The sequence below is a fragment of the Micromesistius poutassou genome (assembly GCF_964030765.1).
Source record: "Micromesistius poutassou genome assembly, chromosome: 20".
NCBI lineage: Eukaryota > Metazoa > Chordata > Actinopteri > Gadiformes > Gadidae > Micromesistius > Micromesistius poutassou.
The window spans coordinates 12,045,633-12,058,979 of NC_140290.1; positions in this window are offsets into that span (position 1 = coordinate 12,045,633).

A 13,347-nucleotide genomic window follows, 5' to 3' on the forward strand; every position below is an offset into this window, starting at 1 on the left:
GTCCCTTATTCGCTTTAAATACTTTATTTACCGCGCCGTATTAATTCCCAAGTTTTGAAAAGAAAAGAAAGTATTTGAAGCCAATAAGCGACGACACACACGCACGAACACACGTGCACGCACGTTCATTCACGCAAGCAGGCACCCACTACAACCTGGAGAGGCTGTAAATGCTTTTAAAAATGATAATGGCTATAGACAATTTTTGACAGGTTACAAATTCTCCCAATTTACTTACTATTCCTCTGTACATATTTTTTTTTTCCTGCATTTTACAGATTTGTGAGGAGTTTCTCTGTATTACAAACAAAGATCTACTCGGAACATTCAGAGCTGCTGTAGAAAAATATGCGCCCCTACTGCTGAGTTTGTACCGCGCCCGAAAAACAGAGTTTGGCAAGGATCTGAAGGAGATACTGAGAAAGCTTGATGATGAGGTGTGTGCACAGTACAGTACCAAACAATACTTTTGCCCAGATGAAATTCAATCTGTTGAATTACAATTAGTCTTGCTATTATTAGAGCTATCTTTCTGTTTTTTCTTTTTTTCTTTGAGACCACCAACATCGTCAGACACGGCAAGGAAGCAGCCATGAAAGGACTTCCTGTGTTCCTGCGTGAAGATCCTAATCTACTTTTCAAGCAGTGTCTTGTAAGTATTAATGGTCATTAATATAAATTTTACAAGCATAGAGATACAATTGTAAAATGAAGATACTGTAATTGAAAATACTAGAAAATCTGAAAGTTTATTTCTGTTTCGCCCTCGGACTGCTTGAGAGAGGGAAGGGAAGTTAATTGCCTGTCTTATATAAAAGCTTATTGGTTGTGAAGTGAGTCCCTCTAGCACATTTGACAGGGGTTTCAGATTATACCATGAGGAAGATGCTGCTTTGATATACAGGTTGTTGTCGGCAGATGTTAGACCGAGGCTACCTGCTTTGGCTAGAACTAGGGGGCTAGATCACAGCCATATCACTCACCACCTGTCAGGTCATTCTTTTGATACTAGTGATTAGGTCTAGGCCTCTACAGGCTACAAGCTATTATTTTTCTTACAGTCCGAGTCAAATGTTCTGGGCCACATAACTACAAGGGTGATATACTCTTCTACATTGGGTTGGAACCATTTCCTTGGTTTTGTGGACATTGCAGGTTATGCTGGTGAGCTGGCACGCATCTCACAGGGGTGAATTATACCATAGATTATAGATAGATAGATTATACCATGAGGGAAGATGCTTTTATTGAGCTGGCTCCTCTTTGCTCTTTTATCTGTTTAAATGTGCGCTATGCATGATGGTGGAAGTTCAGTTTGTATTATTTGTTTAAATTTCTTGGTTGATGCTTTTGCCCAACAGAACGTAGAGTAGGTTTAAAGTTTAGGATCACTTTGAATGTTCTTGTTTTCAATGGAAACACACATGAGTTATCCTGCATAGGAAATATAGGAGACCAAATCCTGTCTTTATTCATTTTTTCCAGATTCATATGGCGGTCTTATGGTAAACTAGCTCATTGTCAGGTGTTTAACAGCGACACACACTCGGAGACAGTAAAGAAAGACGGGTCTGAGCTGCTACACGCGTTTGATGTGCTCTCACCGTTCTCATGCACACGTGCATTGTTTTTTTAATACATAAATTAAAGGCTTGCGGTTTGTCCACGATGCGGCCTATATGCGGGAAATTACGGTAGTGTAGTTTACATAGTTTTCATAGTTATCAGCCTACGTGCTGCTGAGAAGACCAGAGTTTTTTTACAACACCCTCAGGGGTCGCATAGCTATTGGATCATGAGGAGATATTAGCTGAATGCTAGGAAATGTTATTTGTTTAAAGGTCCCATGGCATGCTATTTTATGGATGCTTTAATAAAGGTGTTAGTGGGCCCCTAATACAGTACTTGAAGGCAAGGCAAGGCAAGGCAAGGCAACTTTATTTATATAGCACTATTCATACACAAGGCAGACTCAAAGTGCTTCACATATAAACATTGTCATACAATAAAATAAAATAATAGATAAGTAAAAAGTAAAATAGATAGAAAGTAAAGGCAAAGTTAAAAAACAACATTTTAGAAAGGCAGAGTTAATAAAAATGCATTTTAGAAAGGCAAAGTTACTAATAAAATAAAAATAAAAATAGAAACATTGTAGATTTAAGATTTAGCAGAAAGCTAAAGCAAACATAAAAGTCTTCAGTCTTGTTTTAAAAGCTGTCAGAGTTGGGGCAAGTCTTAAATCCTCAGGGAGTTTATTCCAGCTATTTGTTGCATAGTAACTAAATCCTGCTTCCCCATGTTTCGTGTTGACTCTGGGGATAATTAACAGATTGGTCTCAGAGGATCTTAGTGGTCTAGAAGACTTATGTAGTGGAAGTTTTTGGCCCTAAACCATGTAGGGATTTGTAGGTTAGCAACATGATTTTAAAATCAATTCTCTGACATACAGGGAGCCAATGTAATGATTTGAGAATTGGTGTAATATGTTCACATTTTTTGGTCTTTGTTAGAACTCTAGCAGCAGCATTCTGAACAAGCTGTAGTTGCCTTAGAGTTTTTTTTGGGAGACCTGTAAGGAGACCATTGCAGTAATCAAGCTTGCTAGTGATAAAGGCATGTACAAGTGTTTGTAAGTCTTCGGTAGACATGAGCCCTCTAAGTTTTGCTACGTTTTTAAGGTGATAATATGCCGATTTTGTAACTGATTTGATGTGACTGTCGAAATGTAAATCTGAATCCATAATAACCCCTAGATTTCTGGCTTTGATTGAGGTTTTCAAGGACAGAGAGTGAAGGTGTTGGGTAACTTTAAGCCTTTCGGTTTTAGCACCAAATACAATTATCTCGGTTTTGTCCTCATTTAGTTGAAGGAAATTTTGGCACATCCAGTCTTTGACTTGTTCAATGCACTGGCACAACAGATCTATGGGCTGATAGTCATTTGGTGATAGAGATACATAGATTTGCGTGTCATCAGCATAGCAGTGATGGTCAATATTGTTATTTTGCATGATTTGCCCTAGTGGGAGCATGTAGATGTTGAATAGAGAGGGTCCTAAGATCGAACCTTGTGGGACTCCACATGTCACGTTTGTTGATTCTGAAAATAAAATGTTTCTCTAGCACTTTTTAAGTCTAAATTGTAAGCACGGAGGCTCTCTTTATAGATGTCATGGTGTATATGAAGTTTTGTTTTACGCCATATGCGTTCAGCCTTCCTGCATTCTTTTTTCTGGGCTGTTACAAAAGCAGCTTTTCTCCAAGGTGCCTTTTGCTTTCCAGAAATCGTTTTAACCTTATAAGGTGCAATGACATCTATGACTTTCAAAATTTTCAAATTAAAGTTTTCTAAAAGATCATCAGCAGAACATGGGTTGAGAGGTGGTAGCAAGGAGATGGCCTTTTTAAAAAGTACATTAGAATGTTCATTGATATACCGTTTTTTGACAGTATTTGATTTTGTCTGTATGTCGGGAATAAAAGATATATTAAATAAAACACAGAAATGGTCAGACAGTGAAGGATCAGTCACAGAGAGATCTGAAACATTGAGACCCTTTGTGATAACCAGGTCTAGAGTGTGCCCCTTACAACGAGTAGCCTCTTTCACATGTTGAGACATTTCAAATGTGTCCAAATTGGTAAAAAGTTTTTTTGCACACTTATCATTAAAATCATCAGTATGAAAATTGAAGTCACCAGTTATAACTAGACAGTCAAAGTCTGTGGAGATGCTAGACAATAATTCTGTAAAGTCATCGAAGAAATTTGCAGCGTATGTGGGTGGCCTGTAAATAATTAATAGGAGAACTCTGGGGGAACATGTCAATACAGCACAAAGGTATTCGAATGATGGAAAATCACCAAATAGCATGTTTCCCCTGAAATACATTTTTAAATATAGCAGCAACCCCTCCACCTCTTTTTCCAGATCTACATACATCAAAAAAGTTATAGTTGGGAGGAGCTGTCTCTATCAGAACGGTTGCACTGTTATTTTGTTCTAGCCATGTTTCAGTTAAAAACATAAAATCCAGTTGAGCAGTGGTAATAAAATCATTAACTAAAAAAGATTTGTTGTTAAGAGACCTAACATTAAGTAGACCCATCCTGATGGTGTTATTGATAGGCTTTAAGGTTGATTTTGGTTTGGAGGGAATAGGTATGAGATTTGAGAGGTTAGCAGTGCATCTAAGTTTCCCTTTGTTTACTCTCTTAGTGATTACAGCAGGAATGCAAAAGTTGCCATGTTTTGATGTAGGCAACCTTGGGTTCAACAGATTATGCAAAACTTCCTTTGTGCTGTGTCTACGGCTGAACCCTTTTTTGTCTCAGTAATAATCAGGACTACTATCAGTACAGGGAGGGGGGGGCTGGGGCGCCCTCCGCTTGGCTGTTATCAGACTGTGGTCATGACATGGGGATGGTATCATTGACGCAGATGCAAGTTTGATGCCAACATTTCTCAGTTTCTTAAATTCATCTGGAAAATCATAAAGGGAGGAGACAGTGGAACTGGAGTTGTCGTTGTGGCTATGGGAGAGATGAGGCTGGTGGTCATCATCAATGGGGGACAGCTGGAGGTCATCATCGATGGGTGAGTGCTGGAGGTCATCGTCGATGGGGGAGTGCAGAGGAGGGGGGTGGCCGTTCCTCGCCAAGCCAGCATCAGCAAAGGGGGGAGGCATGGTGTCGATGGTGTCGGGCAGGCTGTTGTCTCTCTTCAAGGTCTGTGGTCTGTCTGCTATCTGTGTGTCAGATAGTGGGACAGTAGATGTGTGGGGGAGGCTGTAGTCTCGCTTCTTCTCATGGTGGGAGAGTGAGAAGAGAAGATTGTCCCTTAACAGTTTTGAGCCTAACCTGTTTGGGTGTAGGCCATCTGCTCTGAAAAGATATTTGCGCCCCCAGAACAAGTTGAAATTGTCAATAAAGCCCCTTCCTCTTTCATTGTAGACTCTTGAAAGCCATGTATTCAGTGCAAGTAGACGACTGAATCTGTTTATTCCCCTGTCAACGGCTGGTATGGGTCCACTGATGAATGACCTAACGTGTAATTTGTCCAGTGTGTCCAATAGTTCAGTGAAATCCCTCTTCAGAAGTTCTGACTGTTCTTTTCGAATATCATTAAGTCCTGCATGCACAATAATCTGTGAGATTTTGGGGTTTTCCAGTATAATTGTGGCTAGTTTCTGGTTGACATCACTAACCATCACATCTGGGAAGTAGCATGTTTTGATCTTCTTACCGGTTATATCCTTTATGGTTGAGTCTCCTACAATCAGAGTGTCTGGTTCATCTGCTTTCTGTGAGATGGGCCCTTGTTGGCTTGAAGTGGCGGTCGCAGACGCATGCACAGCTCGACTCCGTGGTGACTGGTTCTTGTTCCGTCTCTGTCCCCACCGTCCGTCCGGACGCATCCTGGGGCTCAGGGGTGCACGGGTGGCAGATGCATGCGCAGCTGGCCTCTCTGGCGACAGGGTCATGGTCGGTCTTTGTCCACACCATCCGTTTGGACGCATCTTGGGGCTTAGGGGTGCATGGGTGGCAGGCGCGTTCGTGGACTCCTGGAGTGGCAGGAACCGGTTCTTCATCGGCATGGTAAACTTCAGCGATTGGCTAATCCGGCTGATTTTAGCTTTGGGAAGCTTAGCATTTGGCGTTGAGTGAACTTGTTGATTCACTTTGGAATGTTGTTTGGGCTTAGCGCCGACTCTGTGCCAATGAGAGGCAGTTGGAATTGTCTCTCTCTTGTCCAGCTTCGGGAAGGATACTTGAAGACGTTTAAGAAATTCAGCCTTGGTGCAGAGTTACAGCCACTACAAGCCAGTCCCACAATGAGCTCTCCACAAACGTGCCGTTTTTAGAGGCGGGGTCAAGGTGGAGGGTGGGGGTGTGGCCCTGAGCAGCTTGCAGCCACGGTACCATGCGCTAGTGTTTACAGTGGAACACTGAACACGCCGGGTGCTCCGGCGGGAGTCCTGGAGCTCTATATCTAAATAATATCATATTATATTTAGATATCTATATAATATATATTATCATGGTCAAAAGCTGTTTGCGCCTCCGTATGATATGAATCTCAAACGACTGCGACGGGTTCTCAGACGCCTCTGGTTCTTCCACTTCCACGTCAATATTAAGTAGGCTACAGACTCAACGGAGAAATGAAATGGAGGAGAAGGGGATTGTTGCCCGGGGTTGTCTGCGTCGGGTTGGTTGAGAAGGAATTGGGAACCACGACATGGAGGAGAAAAGGATTGTTGCCCAGGATTGTCCGTCGGAGCCCCGCGGAACGCTGGCCGCCCCCGGGGCTGCCCGCCCAGCCCTGCTGCCACGGCAGCGGTCCGTCTGAGCCCCGCTGCCCGCTGGCCACCCCCGGGGCTACCTGCTGAACGCTGGCCAACCCCGGGGCTGCCCGCCCAGCCCCACTGCCCGCTACAGTGGGGCTCCGACGGACAATCCTAGGAAACAATCCTTTTTTCCTCCATGTCGCGGTTCCCAATTCCTTCTCAACCAACCCGACGCAGTCTAGTCTTTTCACCAAATGGGAGCTACATGCAAGCTTGCGTTATTGTGTTGCATGTTATGCGCCATGAAGGCCGCCTCATACCTCCGGATCCGGACGAAATTTGTCCGTCCGTACTAAACGTTGTCTCCGGGACTACCCTTCATACCTCCGTCCGGTTTCAGTGTTATGGATGTTACGCAAAACAACCTCTAGAGGGCAGTGACTGTCGTGTATAAAATGACCGGCATCGACAATCGCAAACATGGTATCTGTAGAGGAGATGATTATGCTCTGTGTCATCCGGCACAAAGTGTACGTGGAGGTGGCATGTGGCACCCCTCACCAACCTGCAGATTCTCTGCTCAAAATTTAAATTCAAAAAAGTTTTATTGGCATAAAAAATATACATTTGCATTGCCAAAGCAGGTGTACAATAAAATTATAAGGTCAAGTATATAGTATAATATAAGTATAAAACGTTAAATACAAAATATATATATACATATCAGTTATTATAGGCCTACTACTCTCGTGGTTGGGACTTCTGCCTCTACTGCCGCCTCGATCTCCGGTGGTAGTGCTCCGGTTTGTCCGGAGCACTCCGGATTCGTAAGCTCAGAGGCGACGGACCCACTGACGGACGACCTCCAGGACCAGACAAAAGCGTCCGTATCCGTATTTACCGTAGGGTGTGAATGGGCCTTTACATCAACAGCGGAACGGTTATTCAAATAACAAAGAACACTTGCGTTACAGTGTGTATTCACACACACACATGTGGCGCTCGCACGGTCCTAGCTCATTGTCTCATTGGCGGGCCAAATTCTCTGGGCGGGCCAAGCAGAGAAAGGGGAGGTAACATGGCCCCATATGACGTCATATGGGGCCGGAAGCCAAATCAAAGCGTTTCAGCGATCCTTTTTTCAAAGACTGTGCGAGATAGCTACTTCTCGGTTTACACCTAATGCAATTTTTAGCTACTGGGGGACCATAGGGAGGCTAGGGGAACTCGACTTAATGTTAGAAAACCTCAAAGTGAAAATTTTTAAATGGCTTATAATTCATAGGGCTCCTTTTTATGTATAGGCCCATTTGATTGTTGTTTCTGCTGATCAGGTGCACCAACCCATTGCAGCAGCAAATTTGATGATGGAGGTGTGATTGCTGCTCTGCAGCGGGTGCATCACATAGCCCTGGGCAGAGCCGTATATAGAGAGAGTTCTGCCAACTGAAATCATGGGTGCCATCTTGTAGACCCAAGTCAGCTCACTGTACAATGTCTGCCAATGGAACGAAGATGGGATGTTGCAACAAATCGCTCATTATCATCATAAACTGTTTGTGAATGTTAAAAGGTTTCTCATACTTTGCTAAAATATAAACGCTTTTACAAATATATCACGTTGAACGTCTCGAGAAGACAGACAATTATGCCTACATCACCTACAGGGCTCCAGACTAACTTTTTGACAGGTAGCACTGGTGCCACCTAGCTTTTCATTTAGTAGTACCAAAACAAATTAGGTAGCACCATATTTTTCTTTGTAAAGCGTGTTATTAATACATGACCTTATGTTTATGAAAGATTGACAAATAAATAGATCAAGAATAAAAATAAAGATAGATAAACGCCTTAAATTAAGCACATAACATGGAATATTTATATTTACACACACACACAATTCTGTGTGTTTTTATAAGATACCTGGGCATGATGGCATTAAATAATAATTTAATTCTAACGGAAATTATAATTAACCTATCGAGCATTTTTCCATATAGTTATTATCATTTGGCTATATGAGACACACTCCTTACCTTCTGCATGGCCATGTTCAACCACAATATGGCCAATAAGAATATTGGTTTTCCATCTTCAACGATACGGGCATATATAATCTCGCACTCTTTGGTGGATTTGTCAGTGGAACCGTCAAGCATGAACGAGAGGTAGGGGGCGGATGGGGCGGTCTTTCCCTTGAGTGTGTCTGCTATAACTCCCACAAATTGTGCACACGCAGTGTCGTTGGAATATGTGGGGTTGACGTTCAGTCCGTTATTCTTCATCATTTTGTGAACGGGAGTTCCTCTTTAGCGATGTTGTAGGCGGTGTTAAACTTGATGATCATTTGTTCATTCTCCGCCGAGCGATTGGTCTCATCTATCTGATTAAATGAGGTGGGGAGAGACTGGGAGCTTCATGTGATGCAGCGGTCCCTGCACGTCTTGTGCTTTTGGCTTTCATTGTGTAATTTTAATGACTGAACTTTGAATTGTGTAGACCCATTTACAAAATGTGTTTTGCCTGCAACGGACAGGCCACATGTCCTGCAGTACACACACCATGGTTTGTCCCTCATAACGCAACCACGGGAACTGCGCCAGCCATTTTTGTTGAAAACAATACTTTTTTTTTTCTCCCCACTGCCCCCCGCCGCTTTCACCAACCTGTCACTGTCCTCTTCAGAATAAGAATCTGAGATTATTTTTGCTTCCTCTGCTAACCCTTCTCCAGCACCAACAACAGCCTCATTTGTTTCCTCCTCCGAGACATTTTTCTTCTTAAAATAATCTACTATCGACCGCTTCATATCTGCTCGTCCTCCTGCAAGTAGCACCGGAGCGACCTCATTAAATTTTAACTCACACCTTAAGAAATTAGGTTGCATATGCGACCTAATAGGTCGCACTCTGGAGCCCTGATCGCCTATCAGTGGAGCCGCGTTCACCTTCTCCGATAGCCGTCGCCGTGTAGCCTACGATTACTTATTGAGACATTGGCTAAAAATGACAACTTCTTGGTTATTTATTTTAATCTAGACTATACATATTTCCCCTAAACATCAAATTAACCCTTCTCGTAGCCTACTTAGGTGTCATGATCAGACTGTGTCTATTGTTAAAAGTCTGACTGATGACTAATGCCCAAGGGAAAAAAGACCATACACGTATGATTTTGTTTATCAATTAAAGAGTTTTCTCTTTCATAAAAAATGAATCAGACGTTAGCAATATAAAAATAACTTTGGTTACTTCTTAGACTATAACTTATAATACATTCTGAATGTTTGCATTCAAATCCTAGCAGTACGCAATAATTTGTACAACATTTAAACAACAGACTCTCAGGAAGATCCTCCAACAGGAAAATTCATATTCAATATTCATATTAAAATATCAACAGTGAAATCAGGGAAGAGCCATTAAAACATCTCAAATATTACGGTAAAAGTATACATTTTGTATTAAACAATCTTTAATATCTTTACTTCTTACACTATATAGCGTATAATACATTCTGAATACATTCTGAATGTTTGCATTCAGAGATGGTTCATCTTCAGTCCGTTTCGTTTGGTGGGTCTGCTGGGCGGTGTCGGTGGGGTAAAGACGAACAGTGTTGGGATGGAATTTGGCTTGAGCTTCCTAACACCATCAGCTCTGTGACTCTGTCTCATCGAAGTGGTCCTACAAACGGAGTCAGACATTTTAATGCAATTTCAAAGAGAAAGTAAATGATGGTAATGGATTTTCACAGAATGGCATCTAACCAATGCATAGTTATTGCATGGATTACATAAGTGCTTTGGCACCATGCTGTTTGCACTAGACTCTAGACAAGAGTAACATAAATCTCTCCAGCAAACATGAACTGACCATGTATTATCTGTAACTTGAGAAATAGCTGACCAAGCAATGCTGCAAAAGGGCATTTGTTTGCAATATATCCACATGATTTCCGTGCAAAGTTAATCACAATCTTTCTGACATGCATGAACATAAACAAAGACAATGCAGACGGTGTTTTGAAAGAATGCAGGGTAAAATGCGGCAGTGCAGAAAGATAGCACGTCAAGTAGGCTAGCCTTGCAATGATGTAGTATTAATAGTTGTCATTATTCTAAAAATTGCATAGATTTTCACAGAATGGCATCTAACCAGTGCATACTTATGCATAAAAGAGCCTGGTGGAAAAATACAGACGGCAGATGCAGGTTGTTTGTCCCGGAGTTCAGTGCTAGCATTAGCATAAAAAAGGCGCAAAGAGCTAGCGAGCATCGTGTAGCTTAACACTACTAGGCTAAGTTCAAATCAAATTCACTTTGGTTAGTACTTTTTTCGAAGCATTCCATGAATTGATGGGGTACAATAATATTTTCCAAATGTTTTTTCTTTACAAAGTCCATGATAGAAATGTTCTTACCTCACACAACAAGGAAAAATTATTCGGCTTCCAGTTCATCCTTCTGACCCTCTGCTCCCACAATTTCCTCCTAGTAGGGTCCTGAGGGAAATGATGCAGACGTTTACCACGTCCGGGCCTTAGAGAGCAACCATAGGCTACACAACACGACATTTTCTTTCGAAAAGTAATGATATTACAGATATATATTCCTCTCTTGTAAGTTGTCGCACTTGCCTTGATAGCATGGCAATGACGATTGATTAATGTTTGGTCTGTAAGATGGCGTACACAAAACACGTGACTACCTTTGAACCAATCCACGACAGAATTGTCCTGAACGTTCTAAACAGAGTTGGCGGAACTCTCTCTATATACGGCTCTGGCCCTGGGAAGAACTTGTGCTGAGGGATAGTGGATGTCACATATTCTACTCTGGCCACCTGTGATCGGTTCTTTTAAGCAATCTTACACAAGATGGCGTTCTTGAATGTCATTGGTACGCAAAGCACAGCCGTAGGAATGAGGCGCTTGCGCCGAGTTCCGAAGTCCTGTGCTTCAAGTACCAATAATGACATTCAAGAATCTTTCACAGAAGATTGTAAGATTGCAAATCAATAACACAAACCATCTTCATTATCAACAATATTGTAAAATGTTTTCATATTGTGGGTTAATTTGCCCTCAAATTCAAGCTTTCTGCCAGAGTTCATCTCCATCAGAAAATAGTTCCTATAGTAAAAGCGCCTCGTTCTTACTGCGCAAGTGAAACAATGTAACAGTTGAATGTTGTTATGGAAACTAGGCTCATGAAAGTAGTTTCAGCTAGTTAGCGTAGCGATACTTTCTGTAATTAGGCACATTATTTTTGTCCGTTCTTTCACCAGGCAGTTAAACACACTCTAGAATGGGAATTGACCAATCAGAGTGCTTGCTTAAACTTGTGTGTTATTGAATACCACATTAAGTCAGCTTTACAAATTTTCTCATTTTTCCCATGGACAGCACCAGATAGGCTTGAATGACGGGGATATGGATCAGTATACACCGGAATGGTCCTTCAACAACAAAGCTAAAATGACAGACAACTTCATATTGGATATGACAATCCAATTTGAGATGCCTGGCTCCCTACAAGACATGTAGTATGTGATGTGAGTTTGAATTGAAAATCATATTTCTTAATGTCCTCAAACAGGAAACTGATCCAGATGACGTTGCTGCCAAGGGAGTCACTGTGGGAATTCTGTATGTCCTGTGTGGCTGAAGCCTCATCCCCCAAGATCCAAAACATCGCACTCATCTTAGAGGAATCCATAGTAGTAAAGGACCTTCCGGATACTCCCATGGCCTACCTTCTCGGCCTCCTTTATGCACTCAATATTTCCTATCCGGAGGACCTTAAGTACACCTTTGAAACACGTGTTCCTGGATAATGGCCCAAAATGCTCTGTGTGCGATCTCTAAAGAAAAAGCTTTGTCTTGTCTAAACGTTTCAAAAAGAAAAGTGAAATAAAGAAACAGGTTTTCCCTCTTGGAATCAGCTCTGATTAGCAGCTGTGAAATTTGACAAGTTCATATAATTGTTTTGTGTTGTGTTCTCAGACTAATTGCTGGTTAATAACTCAGAAGTTTGTAAAATGTGTGTTACACCCATTTGTAAGTTATGTAGTTATTGCTAATAAGGCAACGTGAAATTTGACATTGATTTATTTTATTTATATTTTTCTACATTGCTACATTGATTGTTCTAGCAAAATGTTAATGCAGAATGTATTTTCAAGTTAGACCTGTGAAGCCATACGTGTCAAGACAGCTGTGAATGACATGTTATGTGAATTTTAACAGAACTTTTTCATGTTAATTCTCTTGATGCCCATAGTCATCTCTGACCAGCAGCTGGCAAACTAATGTTTTAAGTGTTTATCACACATTTTATTGTCTTAAATTGTATTTTAGATGCATCTGAGCAGGGATTATTGTTCTAGCATAAGTGTAACTGCAGAATGTTTTTCAAGTTATACCTGAATATTTGGGCATATTGTTGAATTTGAAATTCACACTTTGATCACTGACTAGCAGCTGTGAATGACATGTCATGTGAAATTTAACACTGAACTTTTTCATGTTAATTCTCTTGATGCCCATAGTCATCTCTGACCAGCAGCTGGCGAATTAATGTTTTAAGTGTTTATCAAGTGAAGAATGGGGAGATCGCACACTAGGGCTGAGAAGTTCCAAAAGTATTTTAAAAGCCGAAACAACAATTACAGGACACATAAACAAGGGGAAACGTTTCGGGTCTAGCCCTTCATCCGTGTTCCTTGTACGTGATGCGTCACAGGGCGCAGCGGCCTTTTATAGGCTCGCCTGCCAATCACCCAATCACCCCAAGACACATGAGTGTGTTTGGGGTCACAGTGTATCCAAATCACCAAAGTTACACCACAGGTACTATAATATCATAATTATATATAAACATGTACAGGAGATGTAACATTTGTATACAGAACATATAGTCACATTTTAATAGTGATACCATATTTAAATAAAAAAAAAAAAAATATATATATATATATATATAAAACATAACAATATTTAGAAAAAGGTACACATCACCCTTATCAAAAGTAATATCATCATAGCACATTAG